The sequence below is a fragment of the Rhincodon typus genome, chromosome 8 (genome assembly GCF_021869965.1).
Source record: "Rhincodon typus isolate 14 chromosome 8, sRhiTyp1.1, whole genome shotgun sequence".
NCBI lineage: Eukaryota > Metazoa > Chordata > Chondrichthyes > Orectolobiformes > Rhincodontidae > Rhincodon > Rhincodon typus.
This window is the reverse complement of record NC_063339.1, coordinates 4,377,350-4,396,566: the sequence shown is the minus strand read 5'-3', so window position 1 is coordinate 4,396,566 and position 19,217 is coordinate 4,377,350. Positions and strand designations below refer to the sequence as shown.

At 44.4% G+C, this 19,217-nt stretch overlaps 1 pseudogene; it reads right to left on the bottom strand.

Moving 5' to 3' along the window:
* LOC109921457 overlaps positions 1-19,217 on the bottom strand; it is a 34,707-nt pseudogene that overhangs the window by 980 nt on the left and 14,510 nt on the right.

Genomic DNA, 19,217 nt, shown 5'->3' with positions numbered 1-19,217 from the left:
GGGAATACACATACACACACAGCTAATATTGCTACATGGGAATACACGTACATACACAGCTCATATTGCTACATGGGAATACACATACATACACAGCTAATATTGCTCCATGGAATACACATACATACACAGCTAATATTGCGCCATGGGAACACACATACATACAGAGCTAATATTGCTACATGGGAATACACATACATACACAACTAATATTGCTACCTGGGAATACACATACATACATGGCCATATTTGAAAGTTGAGTCACAGGAGTATAACATAACCATTTGGAACGTATGCAGTTCTGCTTCGTTATTAGCCAGCTTGTCTCTAAACTAGATCAGACACTTGGTCAAGTCCCATTCCAGAAATTTAAGCATAAATTCTAGACTGTCAATCCAGTGTGGTCATGAAAAAATGTCACTTTTTTTTAATATGCATTCATTTATGGGATGTGGTCATCGCTGGTGAAGCCAATCTTTGTTCATAAAAATCGAAAGAGCTGCAGATGCTATAAATCAGAAACAAAAACAGAAGTTGCTGAAAAAGTTCAGCAGGTCTGGCAGCATCTGTGAAGAGAAATCCAGTGACCTTTCGGGTCCAGTGACCCTTTCATCAGAACTGATGGTTGCTCGGGAAATGTTTTTTATGCAGAAGATAGGTTTATTGTTCATCCCTGATTATTCTCCAGAAAGTTGGCGGAGGTCACCTTCCTGAACTCTGGTGGTGTGCTGTTGGTACATCTATCATGCTCTCAGGAGAAGGTTCAAGGATTTTGATCAACAGTGAAGGAATGGTGATATTTTTCCAAATCAGGATTGTTCTTAATTTAGAACTAGGGAACATGCTATTTTCCATGCACTGAATTCCCTTGAGTTTTGAAGCCATGGAACTGATGGATTTGGAAACTGTTGTTGAAATAAACCTTGGCAAGTTTCTGCTGTGTACTGGGTCTATGGTTTGCACCTACAGCTACCTTGCCTCAGCGGTGGAGGGAATAGATGGTCTCCACTGTTTCTACTGACAACGGTGGTGGTGGAGGAAGAACATGTTTGTGGATGTGGTGCCGATCAGGCGGGGGTTGCTTTGTCCTGGATGGTGTCAAGCTTCTTGAGTGTTGTTGGAGCTGCATCCATTCAGGCAAGTGAGGAATATTCCATCACACATGTGGATGGGAAGACATTGGAATTAGTGCAAATTCCAAGGATGAGGGATTTCAGTTACTGACTGGGGAAGTTTGTGCTGTTCACTTTGGAGAAAGTTGGGAGGGGGTTTGATGGGCGTGCTCAGAATCGTTAGGGAGCTTGGACAGAGTAGTTAGGAGTAGTACTTCTAGTTACTAAGTGGAGGATAGCTGTTACAGTTCCTGCAATTTAACAACAACATAGAACCATAGAATATAGGAGCAGGAGTAGGACATTCGGCCCGTCGAGTCTGTTCTGCCATTCAATATGATCATGGCTGATTGTCCAACTCAGTCCCCGTTCCTGCTTTCTCCTCATTCCCTTTGATCCCTTTAACCCTAAGAACAATATCTAACACCTTCCTGAAAAGCACTTTAAAGGGTTCTTAATTGGCTGCAAAGTTCTTTGAGACATGTGAAGTGGTATATAAATGCAAGCCTTATTTTGTTGAAATGGCCAATTTCACTGATACAGGCAATTGGCAAAAGCAGCAGTGGCAATATGAGAAAAGACTCAGTTCACACACTGAGTGGTTCAGAAATGGAAGGCACTTCCTTGGAATTTTTTTCCCCCCTTTATTCATTAAACAGGACGAGGGCATTGCTGGCTAGGCAGTATTTATTGCCCATCCCTAATTGACCAGAGGGCAGTTAAGAGCTAGTCACATTGCTGTGGGTCTGGAGTTACATGTAGGCCAGACCAGGTAAGGATGGCAGTTTCCTTCCCTAAAGGGCATTAGTGAACCAGATGGGGTTTTTTTTCCAACAATGGATTCATGGTCATCGTTAGATTCTTAATTCCAGACATTTTATTGAATTCAAGTTCCACCATCTACCATGGCCGGATTCAAACACGGGTCCCCAGAACATTATCTGAATCTCTGGATTAACATTCCAGTAATAATACCACTCGGCCATTGCCTCCCCCTCATGTGTGAAACGTGGATTCAGAGGGGAATCGGAAACAAAATGCAGATAGCCATGGGGAAAATATGGGAGATGGGGGTGCTTGGAGAGAATGCAACTAAACTGCTCTTGCTGAGAACAGCCATGAACTCAAAGGACCAAATACCTTCCTTCTGCATTGTAACCATCCAGCAAGGCTAACAACAGGGTTCTTCTGCACAGTGTCTCAACCTGCATTCTCCCCTCAAAAACCCAAAAACAGAAACAGACAGTCTGATCGTTATCACATTGCTGTTTGTGGAGTTTTTCATAATAATTGCTTGTTGCATTTCCAACATTGCAAAAGTATTTATTTCACTGGATAGAAAAGGCTTCTGACATCCTGAGGCTATGACATACTAGGGCAATGCAAGTCTTTTTGCTCCTGATTCATTTCTGCAGTTAAGATCATAAGAAATAGGAACAGGAGCGGGAAGCCAGTTTAATGGACACTTTGACAAACATTGAATATCAGTAAAGTCAAAATAAACAAAAAAAATTAAATTTTGATCACAGTAAGATATTGAAACAAAAGCATAAGTTCTGACAGGAAGATCTAAAAGAAAATTAAATTGTCTGGATCTCATGATCCATACAGTTAGACAGGGATTCACAGATTCATACAGCCCAGAAATAGCCCTTCAGTCCATCAAGTCTGCACTAAAATAACAACCACTGAAGGTGCACTAATCCCAACTTCCTTCACTCTTCGCATATCTTTGAATGTTATGATATTTGAAGTACTTATCCAAATATTTTTTAAATGTTGTAAGGTTTCCAGCCTCCACTACCTTTTCAGGCAGTAACACTCCAGATTCCCACCACCTGCTGAGTGATAGAGTTCATTCCCCCAAATCCCCTCTGAATCTCCTGCCCCTTACCCTAAAACTATGCCCTTTTGTGATTGACCCCTCAACCAAGGGAACAGCTGCTCTCTATTCACCCTGTCTATATCTCTCATGATCTTATACACGTCAATTGTGTTCACCCTCGGCCTTCTCTGCTCTAAAGAAAACAATCCAAGCCTATCTAATCTCTCCTTACGGCTCAATTTCTCCATTCCAGGCAACATCCTGGTGAACTTCCTCAATCCCCTCTAGTGCTAGTACATTCTTCCTGTAGTGAGGTGGCCACAATGCACACAGAACTCCAGCTGTGACTGACAAATGCTCTGTACAATTTCAACATTACCTCCTTGCTCATACACTCTAAGCCACGACTGATGAAAGCAAGTGTCCTATGTGCCTTCATAATTATCCTATTCATGTGCTGTGCCAAACTTCAGGGATGTGTGAATAATTACCCCAAGATCCCTCTGTTCCTAAATAAAAACCAAAAGAACTGCGGATGCTGTAAATCAGGAAGAAAAACAAAGTTGCTGGAAAAGCTCAGCAGGTCTGGCAACATCTGTGACGGTAAAAAGAGAGTTAACGTTTCGGGTCCGATGACTCTTCCCCAGTTCTGAGAAGGAGAACATTGCAAAAGTATTTCACTGGATAGAAAAGGCTTCTGACATCCTGAGGCTATGACATGCTAGGACGTGCTCCTGACTATTTCTGCAGTTAAGACCATAAAAAAATAGGAACAGGAGCAGGAAGTCAGAACATGGGAAGGGTCACCGGACCCCTAACTCTGTTTTTTTCCTTCACAGATGCCGCCAGACCTGCTGAGCTTTTCCAGCAACTTGGTTTTTTAATTCCTCTGTTCCTCTAAGCTACCCAGTGCCCTGCCATTCATTAAATACTCACTTGTTTTGTTTCTTCTTCTAAAGTGTATCACCTCGCCCTTATCAGAGTTAAATATCATCTACCACTGGTCTGCCCATCTGACTAACCCATCTACAGCTTCCTGTAACCTACAGCCATCTTTTTCACTATTAACCACACTACAAATCATGGTGTCATCTGCAAATTTGCTTAACACTCCCACTACATTTTCATCTATATCATCTATGTATATAACAGTAAGGGTCCCAATACTGATCCTTGTGATACACTGCTGGATACCAGCCTCCAGTCACTCAAACAGCCTTCTACCACTACCCTTTGTGTCCTATTACTAAGCCAGTTTCTGATCCATCTTGACAATTCCATGTTCTTTAACCTTCTCAATCAGTCTCCCGTGTGGGACCTTGTCAAAAACATTGCGAAAATCCATGTAAACTACATCAACTGAACTTCCCTCATCCACGTACTTGATCACATTTTCAAATTTCTTAGGCATGGTGTCTCTCTGATAAAGCCCTAATTAACCCATGCCTTTCCACGTGGGTATTAAATTCTTCAGAATTTTCTCCAATAGTTTCCCTATCATTGACTTGAGACTCACCAGTCTGTAATTTCCTGGATCATCTTTACTGCCCCTCTTAGAAAGTGGAACCACTTCACCTGTCATCCAGTCCTCTGGCACTTCGCTTGTGGCCAGGAGGAATTAAAATGGGTTGTGTCCGAGCCCCTGCAATTTCCTGTCTCGCGTCCCACAGCAGCCTGGGATGCAATTCATCCAGGCCAGGGGATTTGTCTGTTTTTAAAACCGAACAGTGCCTCCACTAGCTCCCTTTTTCCTATATTAAACTGTGGTAAGTTTCTCACAGACCCCCCCTTCCCCATTTCCTGTATCAAACTGTGTAAGTTCCTCACAGAACCCCCCTTCCCCATTTCCTACATCAAACTGTGTAAGTTCCTCACAGTCCCCCCTTCCCCATTTCCTATATCAAACTGTGTAAGTTTCTCACAGTCCCTTTTTTAAGTGTTACCTATACAAAGGTATACAAAGTGTCAGGTGATGCATGGGGGTGAGGGTGGGGGAGGACACATTGAAGGGTGGGACCCCAGGAATTAGAGAGGGTCAGAGGAACCTTGATATTAATATACATAAATCCTTGAAGGGAGGAGGGCAAGTAGATAAGGCAGTGAAGGCAGCATATGGGATAATTGCCTTCATTGGTGAAGGCATTGACTACAATGCAGAGGTGATGACCTACCACTAATACCTTGTGGTAATATCGATGGACTGTTAATCCAGAGACCCAGATACTGTTCTGAGGGACCCAGGTTTGAATCCCACCACAGCAGATGGTGGAATTTGAATTCAATAAATATCTGGAATTAAGAATCTAGTGATGACCGTGAATCCATTGTCGATTGTCAGAAAAACCCATCTGGTTCACTAATGTCCTTTAGGGAAGGAAACTGTCATCCTTACCTGGTTGGTCCTACATGTGACTCCAGACCCACAGCAATGTGGTTGACCCTTAACTGTCCTCTGGGCGATTAGGGATGGGCAATAAATGCTGCCTGGCCAGTGATGCCCTCATCCCGTTAATGAAAAAAAAGCAAGAGAAGGGAGGTTATGATGGAATGGGATATAATGTGAACTAGACTACAGCTGGAGAACTGTGTACAGTTCTGGTCATCACACCATAGGAAGGATGTGGCTGCGCTAAAGAGAGTACAACAGGAGATTCACCAGGACATTGGGTGGGCTGGAGTGTTTCAGCTGTAAAGAGAGACTGGATAAACAGGGGTAATTTTCCTTAGAGCAAAGAAGGGGTATCTGATTGAGTTATACAAAATTCTGAGGGGTATAGGTAGGGTAGATCAGGAGAAACCTTGCCCCTCAGTAGCCCAGTTAATAACCAGTGGGCACAGTTCCACTGTGAGGGGCAGGAGGTACAGAGGGTATTTGAGGTTTTTTTCATCATCTAGAGTGATGGGAATCTGGAACTCAGAATGGGAGTAGGAAATCCTCAAGACATTGAGAAAGTATTCAGGTGAACATTATGAAACACCAGGAGACTAACAGCCAAGTGCTGGGAAATGGGATTCCCATGGAATGGCTGTCTGGCGGGGACACGAAAGGGCCTCTTTCTGTTCTATAAAAATCCTGACCACTGTAGGTTTGTCGCAATACAGATTTGAAATCTACAAGAATGTAAATTGGGCACAATGTAAGTCAGGGGCATGTCACTTAGACACAGAGTCCAGATGATCCACACACACACACACACACACACACACAAACACAGGGGTCTGATGGATCATCAGGAGAGGCAGGGGCATTAATTCACCCCCAGGGTCTGTCCCCACTTTGTACATCTGCCCTGACTGATCATTTCACAAACTGCTATTCCCAACACATCCCTCTCTCTCTCTCTCCCCCTCCCGTATCCCTGGGATTACAATCTGACCAGGAATCCCTCACCCCCCACCCCCTGCCTCTCACTTCCAGGGGGTCTAACTGCTCTCTACCTGGAGGAGGGGGGTGCAGTGAGGGCAAATGTTCCCCGAATTTGGAACAGACAGGAGCGTCTGCTATACATTGCACCAGTGGATCAGCTGTTGGGAACCTGGCTCAGGGATTCCCGTGGAATTGGAAGGCAGGGTCATGGGCAGCAATCGGGGAGAGATAAGCGGACACTTACCGAGTGGAGACTCCAGCGTCTGTGAAAGAGCTGATACCCCAGAAAAGGCCAAAGAGGCTGAGAGGGGAGTGCAGTGTCCCCCTGGGGAGTGACAGGCTGCTGGAGGGGACCCTCTCCTGTAGCTCCGCTCACTCTCACTGCTGGCTCTCAGACTGATACAATGCAAACTATTGCTTCACGGCGTAAAAAATCAACAGAGGGAAGGCGCTCACTCACTGTGTAAATACTCCAAGTGGAAACATCCCGGGTGTGTTTGAGCTCACCACTGAGACTGGAGGCAGCCAATAACTTGGATTTTCTCTGCTTGACATCATCCATTCAGCCTTTCTGATAAACAGCAATTAGACTGTTTGTAAAGTAAATTGACAGGTTGACGGAGAGGTTATAACAGACAAGTGCGCTCAGACTGAGAGCCGAGCTATTTAACTGCAACGGGGGAGGTTGTTCATTCTTTCCTTGCTGAAGTTATCAGGTAAACAGCACTCCCCAAACAGCTGGGTGATGTTCGTGGAATCTCAAACAAATGTCTGGATGCCAATAGCAACACCATCGTGTTTTTTTTTCCACATTTACCTGCTGGAAACTGCCCTAATCTGTAGCCTTGTGGAGAGTTGGCATGGGAGAGTTGGTGAATTAGATACATAATTGGCTTGGTCATAGAAGACAGAGGGTAGTTGTGGAGGGGTGTTTTTCTGACTGGAGGTCTGTGGCCAGTGGCTTTCCACAAGGATCAGTGCTGGGGTCTCTGTTGTTTGTAATATGCAGCAATGGTTTGAATGAAAATGTCGGTGGCCTCATTACTAAGGACTGATGAAGGGTGTGAATGTGAAACGTCAGCTTTCCTGCTCCTCTGATGCTGCCTGACCTGCTGTGTTCCTCCAGCTCCACACTGTATTGACTTTAGAAGGATGCTGTTTGGATTGGAGTGTGCTAACTATAAGGAGAGATTGGACAAATTTGGATTGTTTTCACTTGAGCGTTGGAGGCTGAGGGGCAACCTGATAAAAGTATATCAAATTATGAAAGGCATGGATAGGATGAATAGTCAGAGGCCTTTTCCCAAAGTGGAAATGTCAAATACTAGGGGATGCAGGCTTAAATGAGAGTTGGAATGTTTAAAACTGATGAGCAAGGCAAGATTTTTACACAGGGGGAGATAGGTACCTGGAATCAGCTGCCAGGGGAGGTGGCATGAACAGGCAGGGAACTTTATAAACTTCTGTAAAGTTTCCTCTCAACCTCTTATACTCCAGTGAAAGAAGTCCCAGTCTATCCAGCCTTTCTTTCTAAATCAAACCTTCCATACCTGGCAACATCCTCGTAAATCTCTTGTGAATCCCCTCCAGTTTAATAATATCCTTCATATAACCGGACGACCCAGAACTGGACACATTATTCAAGAAGACGCCTCAACAATGTCCTTTACAATGTCAACATAACTTCCCTCATCTTGTCTATGAGACCTGCCACTTACTTGCTCTACCTGATTCCCATTTGTCTTCTCTTCCTGCTCTAATGTTAGTCCATGCTGCTTATGGTTCTCTCCACTAAGTTACACACCCTCTGTCTCTATGAGCATGCCTTGATCCCTCACCTTGTAATAAGACCATCAGAAATAGAAATAAGAGTAAGCTGTTTTGATTTTAGATTTAGATTTTGAGCCTGCTCCACCATTCAATAGGATCACAGCTGATCTGACATTCCTCACATCCACTATCTTGCCTTTTCCCTGTAACCCTTGATTCCCTGAATGATCAAGAATCTATCTGTCTCAGCCTTAAATATCCACAAGGACTCTGCCCCCATAGCTTTCTGTGACATGGAGTTCCAAAGACTCTCAGCTTTCTGAGGGAAGAAACTCCTCCTCATCTCAGTCTTAAATTTGTGCCCCTTTATTCTGAGACTATGCCCTATAGTCCTAGACTCTCCCATGAGGGGAAACATCCTCTCAGCGTTTACTGTGTCAAGCCCTTTAAGAATCCTATATCTTTCAATGAGATTGTCCCTCATCTTTCTCAACTCCAGTGCGTAGAGTTCCAACCAGTTTAGCCTTTCTTCATAAGACAGTCTCCCCTGACCAGGGATCATCCAAGTGAACCTTCCCTGAACTGCCTCCAATTAAATGATATCTTTCCTTAAATAAGGGATGAAAACTGCTCACAGTACTCCAGATGTGGTCTCACCAGCATCTTGTACAGTTCTAGAAACAGTTCCCTACATTTATACTCCAATCCCCTTGAAGTAAGGGCCAACATTCCATTAGCCTTCCTGCTGCCCCTATGTGCCAGCTTTTTGTTTCAGAGATAGTAGGAACTGCAGATGCTGGAGAATCTGAGATTACAAGGTGTAGAGCTGGATGAACACAGTAGGCCAAGCAGCATCAGAGGAGCAGGAAAGCTGATGTTTCGGGCCTACCCTTCTTCAGAAATGGGGGAGGGGAAGGGGGTTCTGAAATAAATAGGGGAGGCGGATAGAAGATGGATAGAGGAGAAGATAGGTGGAGAGGAGACAGACAGGTCAAAGAGGCGGGGATGGAGCCAGTAAAGGTGAGTGTAGGTGGGGAGTTAAGGAGGGGATAAATCAGTCCAGGGAGGCGGGATGAGGTTAGTAGGTAAGAGATGGGGATGGGGCTTGAGATGGGAGGAGTGGATAGGTGGGAGGAAGGACAGGTTAGGGAGGTGGGGGCGAGCTGGGCTGGTTTGGGGATGTGGTAGGGGGAGGGGAGATTTTGAAGCTTGTGAAGTCCACATTGATACCATTGGGCTGCAGGTTTCCCAAGCGGAATATGAGGTGCTGTTCCTGCAACCTTCGGGTGGCACTGCAGGAGGCCCAGGATGGACATGTCGTCTGAGGAATGGGAGGGGGAGTTGAAATGGTGCAAACCTATTGGGGGTCCTCATCCTTATATCATAAAAAGTTAACATCCAAATTCAGCAGATAAGATCAAAGGCTAGTGGAATGTTGGCCTTTATTTCAAAGGGAATTGAATGTAAAATTCGGGAGGTTTTACTAAAGCTATACAAGGCATTAGTCAGACCACAGCTGCAATATGGTGAACAATTTTGGTCCCTTTTTTGAAGGAAAGGTAGACTGGCATTGGAGGCAGTCCCAAGAGGGGTCACTCAGCTAATCCCAGGTAGGGAGGGACTGTTTTATGAGGACAGGTTGAGTAGGTTGGGGCTGTACGCATTAGAGTTTAGAAGGATGAGAGGCGACCCTATTGAAAAATACAAGATTCTTAGGGGACTTGATAGGAGCAATGTGTTGTGGTTATTTCCCCTTGTGGGAGAGTCTAAGGCCAGAGGGTTTAATCTCAGAATAAGGTGTTGTATATTTAAAATTGAGATAAGGAATAATTTTTTATGTTAAATGATATTGAATCTGTGGAATTTCTTAAAATAGAGGGTTGTTGAGGCTGGGTTGTTAAGTATATTCAAGACTGAGAGAGACAGATTTTTAATCAGGAAGGGAATGGAGGCATTGGTGAATCTTGCAGGAATTACTGGAGTCAGAAAGGGTGCCAGAGGGCTGGAAAATCACTAATGTAACACTGTTTAAGAAGGGAAGGAGGTAGAAGACAGGAAACTATAGGCCAGTTAGCTGACCTTGGCCTTTGGTGAGATCTGGCCTTGAGAGCCGGCAAAGAAGTGATAGATGGAATTTAATGCGGGAAAGTGTGAGGTGTTTTTCTGCTGCTTTTAGCCCTTTAACATGCTATTCTTTCACTCTCCTGAGACAAGTAACTTATGCTTAGTTATTCTATGAGCTTTGCTCTTGTATATGCGACCCTTAGATAAAGACAGGTTACACCAGTGGCAAGTTTGATTGCATTTGATAGGAAGAATAAAGGCATAGACTATTTTCTAAACAGGGAAAGGCTTTGGAAATCTGAAGCACAAAGGGAGTTGGGAGTCCTAGTTCAGGATTGTCTTAAGGTTAACTTGCAGGTTCAGTTGCCAGTTAGGGAGGCAAATGCAATGTGAGCATTCATTTTGAGAGAACTAGAATACAAGAGCAGGGATGTACTGCTGAGGCTGTATAAGGCTCTGGTCAGACCGCATTTGGAATATTGTGAGCAGTTTTGGGCCCTGTATCTAAGGAAGGATGTGCTGGCATTGGAGGGGGTCCAGAGGAGATTTACAAGAATAATCCTGGGATTGTCATATGAGGAGTGGTTGAGAACTCTGGTTATTTATTCAGTGGACTTTAAAAGGATGAGGGAGGGGGATTTCATTGAAACTTCTAGACTACTGAGAAGACTGAGTGAATGTGGAGAAGATGTTCCCTATAGTAGGAGAGACTAGGACCTGAGGACACAGCCTCAGGATGATGGGACGACCCTGTAAAATGGAGGTGAGGGGGAATTTCTTCAGCTGGAGGGTGGTGAATCTGGGGAACTCATTGTCGCAGAGGGCTGAATGGTCAAGTAATTGAATGCATTTGAGACAGAGATAGATAGGTCCTTGATTAGTAAAAGGAAAAAGGATTGTGGAGAGAAGGCAGGAGAATGAGGTTGTGAAACATATCAGCCATGATAAAATGGCAGAGAAGATCTGATGGGCCTTATTCTGCTCATATATCTTATGGTCTTCTGGTATATCTTCATCGACTGAATTGCGACCTGAATGCAGGAAACTTGTGAGAGCTGGTCTTTGATGCGAAGCTGGAGTAATACAAACCTTTGGCACTGGTTTTAGGGGAAATTCCAGAAGCAAACAGAAGCAGACAACATTTGTATCTCACGCCATGATTTCCAGGAGATTTGGCGGCTATACTTCCTTTGAACTATAAGTCAGTACATGTGAAGAGATTGGAGGCTTTCAAATTTTGGATTTTTGGAATACAGACAGCTTGTTTCCAATTGAACACAACATTTTCAACTGATAGCAAAACGTTCTCCAGTTTAGTCAAATCTCGATGCATCTGAAATATAAAGCTTGAAATTAAACAGGCTCAACAGCAAACACTTAAACTAAGTTTAATTTGAATTGCTCAAACTATTGCCCATCCCTAGTTGCCCTTGAGAAGGTAAACTACCTTCTGATCGATTGATTGTCACGTGTACTGAAATACAGTGAAAAGCTTTGTTTACGAGTGGTACAGGCAGATCATAGTAAGCAAAAGACGTACAGAACAAAAAGACTTAGACAGAGGTATACAGGTTACGTTGCAACATGGTGTGTGCTAGGCAAGATCAACGTTAGCAAGATCATCTTGAACCGCTGCAGTCCATTTAGTAAATTAGCACAATTACTCGATGCTTTCCGAAGACTCTTCCCCATTTTCTACCTCATTGAGAGGACTTTAAGATCATTCCTCAATACTGAATTCCCTCACTTCTCAATTGTGGCTAATTGCGTGGATCCCTAACCCTATCGCAAATCTTACGGAGCCTAGAGTGCAAAATGAAGGCTAATGCCACCAGGTCAGCCCATCATTGCTGGGGACGTTAAGCCAAACCCCTATGTACAACCAAGAGAAATACTCTTGTCTGCCTTGAGGCCAGCCCAATTACAGATTTCTCATAGAGATCCCTGCAGTGCAGACAGAGGCTATTCAGCCCATCAGATCTGCACCAATCTTCCGAAGAGCATCCCACTTCTTAACCCTATCCCTTTAAACCCACATTTCCCATGGCTAATCCATCTGGAGTGCACACTACGGGGTAATTTAACATGGTCAACCCACCTAACCTACACATCTTTGGACATTTGTGGGAGGAAACCGGAGCACCTGGAGGAAACGCGTGCAGACACAGGGAGAATGTGCAAACACAGACAGTCGCCCAAGGCTGGAATCAAACCAAGGTCCCTGGCACTGTGAGGCAGGAGCTTGAACCACTGATTCACCTCTCAGGTTCCCAACTCCAGGTCCCCAGGTGGGATCTTCCTGCTGACCTCAGCACGTGCAGAAATTGAGCCCACAGTGCTGGTGCCACCATGCATCACAAACCAGCCATCCAGCCAAGTGAACTAACTTGCACGTGAGATATCAACAGGAGCTTGTGAAGAAGGCTATGAGTTACGGTGTCTTGGGCTCTGGGTGAGCTGTACAGGCCTATGTCCTACAGCCTTAAGGCACCCCTCTCCCCACTCTCTCTGTCCTGAGTTCAAATGCAGCTTGAAAATCTTTACCTCTGAACCTCAGTCCACTCCCATTCTCTTCCACTGAGTCTTCAGACAATTTTATTATCCAATTATTTGACATCTTTCTTTTCAAGCACGTCTGGCTTCACCCCAGTTGTTAATCAGAAGTGTCAAATATCCTGGGAAACCAAAGCCTCCCAAATATGGGGAAAAGAAGTCTCGAAGTGGGAACATCCTTTTAGCAGAGAAACAAGGGAATGGGCCAAATGACTGATGGAAAGCATAATGTCAGCAATTGGAAGTCACTCATAGAATCAAAAACCATGCAGCACTGAAGAAATCCATTCAGTCTATTGTACCCATGCCAGCCTTTCAAAGAATTGTCCAAATGATCTAAATCACTTGATCCTTCGTCATAGCCTTTTGAATTTTTTTCCTATTTAAAACTTTTGTTTTTCTCATTTCGCTCAAGGTTCTGAAAGATTATTAGATCAATCACTGGGTTGATTCTATGAATAGAGGGATTTTGTTGTGAGGAAAAGTTGAATAGATTAGGTGGTCATGGAAAAGGGTGAGTCAAAAACTCAGGGTCACTCATGAAGTCATACAGCATAGCAACAGGCCCTTCGGCCCACCATCTCTATGCTGACCAATAAACACCAAACTACACCAATTCCATTTACCTGCAAAAAAAACGAACAAACTGCGGATGCTGTAAATCAGGAACAAAGACTAACTTGCTGGTAAAGCCCAGCAGGTCTGGCAGTATCTGTGAAGGAAAATACACAGTTAATGTTTCGGGTCTGGAGACCCTTCCTCAGAACTCAGTTCTGAATTCTGAGTTCAGTTCTGAGGAAGGGTCACTGGACCCGAAATGTTAACTCTGTTTTTACTTTCACAGATGCTGCCAGACCTGCTGGGCTTTTCCAGCAATTTTGTTTTTGTTCCTTTTACCTGCACTTGATCCATAGCCTACAATGCCCTGGCATTTCAAGTGTTCATCCAAATGCTTCTTAAATGTACCTGCCTCAACCACCCTCTCAGGCAGCACATTCCATATTTCTACCACCCACTGTGTGAAAGAAAATCTTCCTCAGAACCCTCCCAATCACTTACTCCTCACCTTGAACTTATCCTTTCTGGTCTTAGACACTTCTAACATGGGGAAAAGATTCTTATAGTCCACCCCATCTATGTCTGTCGTAGTTTTGCATACCTCTAATCTTACTGTCGCATTTTTTTTTCAGGGAGTTAGATATAACTCTTGGGGCTAAAGTGTTCAAAGCGTATGGGAAGAAGCAGGAACAGGGCACTAAGTTGGATGATCAGCCATGATCACATTAAATGGCGGAACAGGCTTGAAGGAATGAGTGGCCTGCTCCTGACCCTATTTTTCTACGTTCAATGTTTCTATGAAAGAATATTCTTTACGTGAGCTTCCATCTATCAATCTGTCATACACACCTCTCATTAACACTGCCCTTGCGGTGCTATTTAAGCCCAGTGGAAGCATCCCTTTGACATCATTACAATGCTGCTCCAGGGTCCTTAAAAAACCATATACAATGCTACAATTCCCTTTGTTTTGTTCCCGAGGGATGTATTGCTTCTGTTGCTCTGACGAATACAAGACAGAAAGCTCCAACGAGACTGAACTTCAGACACAGATCACTGAATGATTCCTGGAGATGAAGAGGTTATCTTGTGTGGAAAGGTTGAACAGGTTAGACTGATACTTATTGGAGTTTAACAGGATTAGAGGTGATCTTGTTAAACATGTAAGGTCCCAAAGAGGAGCAAAAGGGTGGATGCTGAGAGGAAGGTTTTCCTTGAAGGGGAGTGAAAACCTAGGGACAAAGCTTAAAAACTAAGTGGCTTCTATTTAAAGGAAAATTCTTTCTTTCATTGGGTTGATAGTGTTTGGAATTAGATATATAGACTCATACAGCATGGCAACAGACCCTTCAGCCCAACTTATTCATGCTGACCAGGTTTCATAAAATGAACTAATCCCACTTGCCTGGGTTTGGACCATATCCCCTCTAAACTTTTCCTGTCTATGTACCTATCCAAATGTGTTTTAAATGTTGTCATTGTATCTACTTCAATTCCCTTCTTTGAAAGGTTATGGGGGGCAGAGACAAGGTCATTGTCAGCCATGACTTTACTGAATGGCCTTCCCCTGATCCTGTTATGATCTAATTTATTAGACTCTTTCAAAGAAGTCTCAACCAGCATGGATAGGAAGGAATCAGTTGATGTCACAGAATCCCTACAGTGTTGGCCCTTCGGCCCAACAAGTCCACACCGATCCTGAGACATCCCACCCAGACCCATCCCCCTATAACCCACCTAATCTACACATCCCTGAACACTATTAGCATGGCCAACCCACCTAGCCTGCACATCTTTGGACTGTGGGAGGAAACCAGAGCACCCGGAGGAAACCCACGCAGACATGGGGAGAATGAGCAAACTCCACACAGACACATCGCCCGAGGGTGGAAACAAACCCTGGTCCCTGGCGCTTTGAGACAGCAGTGCTAACTACTGAGCCACCATGCCACCCCGTGTTGTATTTGGCCTTCCAGAGGGTGTTCAACAAGGTACCTCACAAAAGGTTACATCATAAGATAAGAGCCCACTGCTGTTGGTAAAAGTTCCTGGTGTAAAATTTGTCTCACATTTTAGAGTTTACAACAAAAACTGTCATTGCTTGCTAAGCACTTTAAGATGTCATAAAAGAGTCCAATGGAAATTCAAGATTTCTCATTAAAACCATAAGATGTAGGATCAGGAGTGGGCTATTCGGCCCCTCAAGCCTTCTGTGCCATTTAACAGGATCCTGGCTGATCTGACATTCCTCATGCCCACTTTCCTGCCCTTTCCTCATTACCCTTGACTGTACGAACTGATCAAGTAGTGTAGAATAATTAAAGGGGTGAAGGAGCAGGGTGACCTAGGTCTCTATGTGTACAGATCCTAAGGAGATATGACAGGTAGAAACAGCAGTTGAGAAGCATACAGTTATTAAGAGCAGAGAGATGCTGTTGAGTTTGTATGACACACTTTTTAGATAGGAGTATTATGCACGTTCTGGGTCCCACACTATAGGAAGCATGTATATGCAGTAGAGAGTGGGCAGAAGCAATTTTCAAAATAGTTTCAGAAATGAGAAACTTCAGTTCTGAGAATAGATAGAGGAGATACACCCTGTAGAGGGAAAAAGGCTGAGAGGAAATCTCTCCAGACAGACAATGTCAAAATCCTGAGCAGGCAGGATAGCCAAAACTGGAAGAAATTGTTCCCGCTTTTAAAAGGATTGAGAGCAAAAGGGCACAGATTTAAAGTGATTTGCAAAATAAGTTAATGTGATGTGAGGAAAAACAGTTTTTCACACGAGTGTTTCACGTCAGGAATGCAGTACCTGGAAGAATGGCAGAGGCATGGTTAGCTGAAGCAATCAAGAGGAGATTGGGTGACTATTTAAATAGAAACAAGGGTGTGAGGGAGAAATGGCAGGAAAATGGCACTGAATCATAATCCTCATTGGACTGCTGCTCCAGACATGATGGGCTTAATGATCTCCTTTTGTATCCTCACGGTTCTTTGAAAACCAACAACTGGGAGCTTCGTGAAACAAACAGAGCAATGCTCAAACTGTCTGAGACAAGTCAGACTGAGCAAGCCGACAGAAAATAACCGTCACTTGCCAACTGCAAAACATCTCAGCAAAACACAGACTTACAGAGTGTTTAATGAAGCTCCTGTGAGGAAATGCTTATATGGCTTCAGATTGATGTCGTAATGCTCTGCAGCCTTCACACTTCATGTAAATCCAACTCATTAATCCTCGACCAAAACTAAACCTGTTGATTTATTGTTGTTTGACATTTGGCTATTTTTTTGTTGTTGATTTTGTCTACTCCTGATGAAGCTGGCGAAGTTCTTGAAGGATTTTTGAGCAGGGCCGCACTTGGTTTTCTATCCTGTTCGTTATTGTTTCAGGGGACGTGGCCATCACTGGCAACATCAGCATTTGTAGCCCATTCCTAATTGCCCTGGAACTGGCTGCTCTGCCCATCGCAAAGGGTAGTTGAGATTGGCACTCTGAGACATTTTGGAGGGCAGTTGAGAATCAGCCATATTGTTTTGGGAGTAGAGTCACATGTAGGCCTGACAGGGTAAGGACAGCAGATTTCCTTCCCTAGAGGACATCAGTGAACAAGATGGGGCTTTAATCCACATTGCCTGTAATTTTAGTTGCCACCACATGGACTTCCAACATCAATAAGCGGTTTTTGCAGCCACAACTCAATGTGTTTGCAAAGCAATCAGCATGCACAGGACCTCCGAGTAGGTGGGCGCCTAACGGGAACATTGGTTTCAATCACAATTTATGATTGCTGCGTGGTCAACATCACTGATGCTAGCATTCAATTCAGAGTTAGAATCCTTACAGTGTAGGAAAAAGCCATTCGGCCCATTGAGCCTGCACCAATCCTCCAAAGAGCATCCCACCCAGACCAGTCTCCCTACCTTATCCCTGTAACCACCAATTTGCCATGGCTAATGCCTAGCCCACATTTCCCTGGACGCTATGGGCAATTTAGCATGGCCAATCCATCTAACCTGCACATCTTTGGACTGATGGGGTGAACCTGGAGCACCCAGAGAAAACCCACGCCGACACGGACAGAATGTGCAAACTCCACACAGACAGTCACCCAAGGCTGGAATCGAACCCAGGTCCCTGGTGCTGTGAGACAGCAGTGCTAACCACTGAGCCACCAATTACTTACTGGATTCAAATTCCGTCATCTATCGTGGTGAGATTTGAACCCACAACCCAAGGAATCAGCCTGGGCTTCAGGAGTACAAAGGCAGGGATACTTGCATTTGTCATAATAAAAACCGAAAGAACTGCAGATGCTGTAAATCAGGAACAAAAACAAAGTTGCTGGAAAAGATCAGCAGGTCTGTTTTTTTCCTTCCCAGATGCTGCCAGACCTGCTGAGCTTTTCCAGCAACTTTGTTTTTGTTTGTGTTTTACATTTGTCATGCTGGGTGCAGTCAGGTTTTCTGGTGGTTTAGGGTTTCATGATTTTATGATTTCTGAAATCATCAGATGATATTCCCCCTCCGCCATCTCGCCCTAGGCTGATCCCCATTGGTCACCAGACACAAGCAGCCTCAAAAGTTTCAATCACAATTTATGATCGCAAGGTGGAGTAGCAGATAGTGAAGGGGACTGTCGGAGAATGCAGCAGAATATAGATAGATTGGAGAGTTGGGCGGAGAAATGGCAGATGGAGTTCAATCCAGGCAAATGCGAGGTGATGCATTTTAGAAGATGCAATTCAAGAGCGAACTATACGGTAAATGGAAAAGCCCTGGGGAAAATTGATGCACAGAGAGATCTGGGTGTTCAGGTCCACTGTACCCTGAAGGTGGCAACGCAGGTCGATAGAGTGGTCAAGAAGGCATACGGCATGCTTTCATTCATCGGATGGGGTATTGAGTACAAGAGTTGGCAGGTCATGTTACAGTTGTATAGGACTTTGGTTCGACCACATTTGGAAGACTGCGTACAGTTCTGGTCGCCACATTACCAAAAGGATGTGGATGCTTTGGAGAGGGTGCAGAGGAGGGTCACCAGGATGTTGCCTGGTATGGAGGGCGCTAGCTATGAAGAGAGGTTGAGTAGATTAGGATTATTTACATTAGAAAGACGGAGGTTGAGGGGGGACCTGATTGAGGTCTACAAAATCATGAGCGGTATAGACAGGGTGGTAGCAAGAAACTTTTTCCCAGAGTGGGGGACTCAATTACTAGGGGTCACGATTTCAAGGTGAGAGGGGAAAAGTTTAAGGGAGATATGCGTGGAAAGTTCTTTACGCAGAGGGTGGTGGGTACCTGGAACGCGTTGCCAGTGGAGATGGTAGAGGCGGGCACGATAGCGTCATTTAAGATGTATCTGGACAGGTACATGAATGGGCAAGGAGCAGAGGGATGCAGATCCTTGGAAAATAGGCGACAGGTTTAGATAGAGGATCTGGATCAGCGCAGGTTTGGAGGGCCAAAGGGCCTGTTCCTGTGCTGTAATTTTCTTTGTTCTTTGTTTTTTGTTCTATAACGTTCCAACTTCCCATGGCCAATCAAAAATCCAGCAGACAATTTGGTTACCCAGTAAGATCCTTCTTGATTCTCAGTAATATTTGAATATGTGTTCAAAGAATGTGGTAAAAGTCACAATTGGGACATGCCTTTTTTAACAACCCTGAGGTTTGTCTTACAGGGAAAGATTAAAATTTAGCAGAGAGAGAGATGTTTTCATTGAAATTTAGATGATTTTGAGGACATTTGACAGGGTGGACATCTGAGATGTACGGGAGTGGAACGCCTCATCCTGGGAGCAGATGCGGCGATGGCAAAGGAATTGGGAATAGGGGATGGCATTTTTGCAGGAAGGTGGGTGGGAGGAGGAGTATTCTAGGTAGCTATGGGAGTTGGTGGGCTTGAAATGGATATCGGTTTCTAGGTGGTTGCCCGAGATGGAGACAGAGAGGTCCAGGAAGGTGAG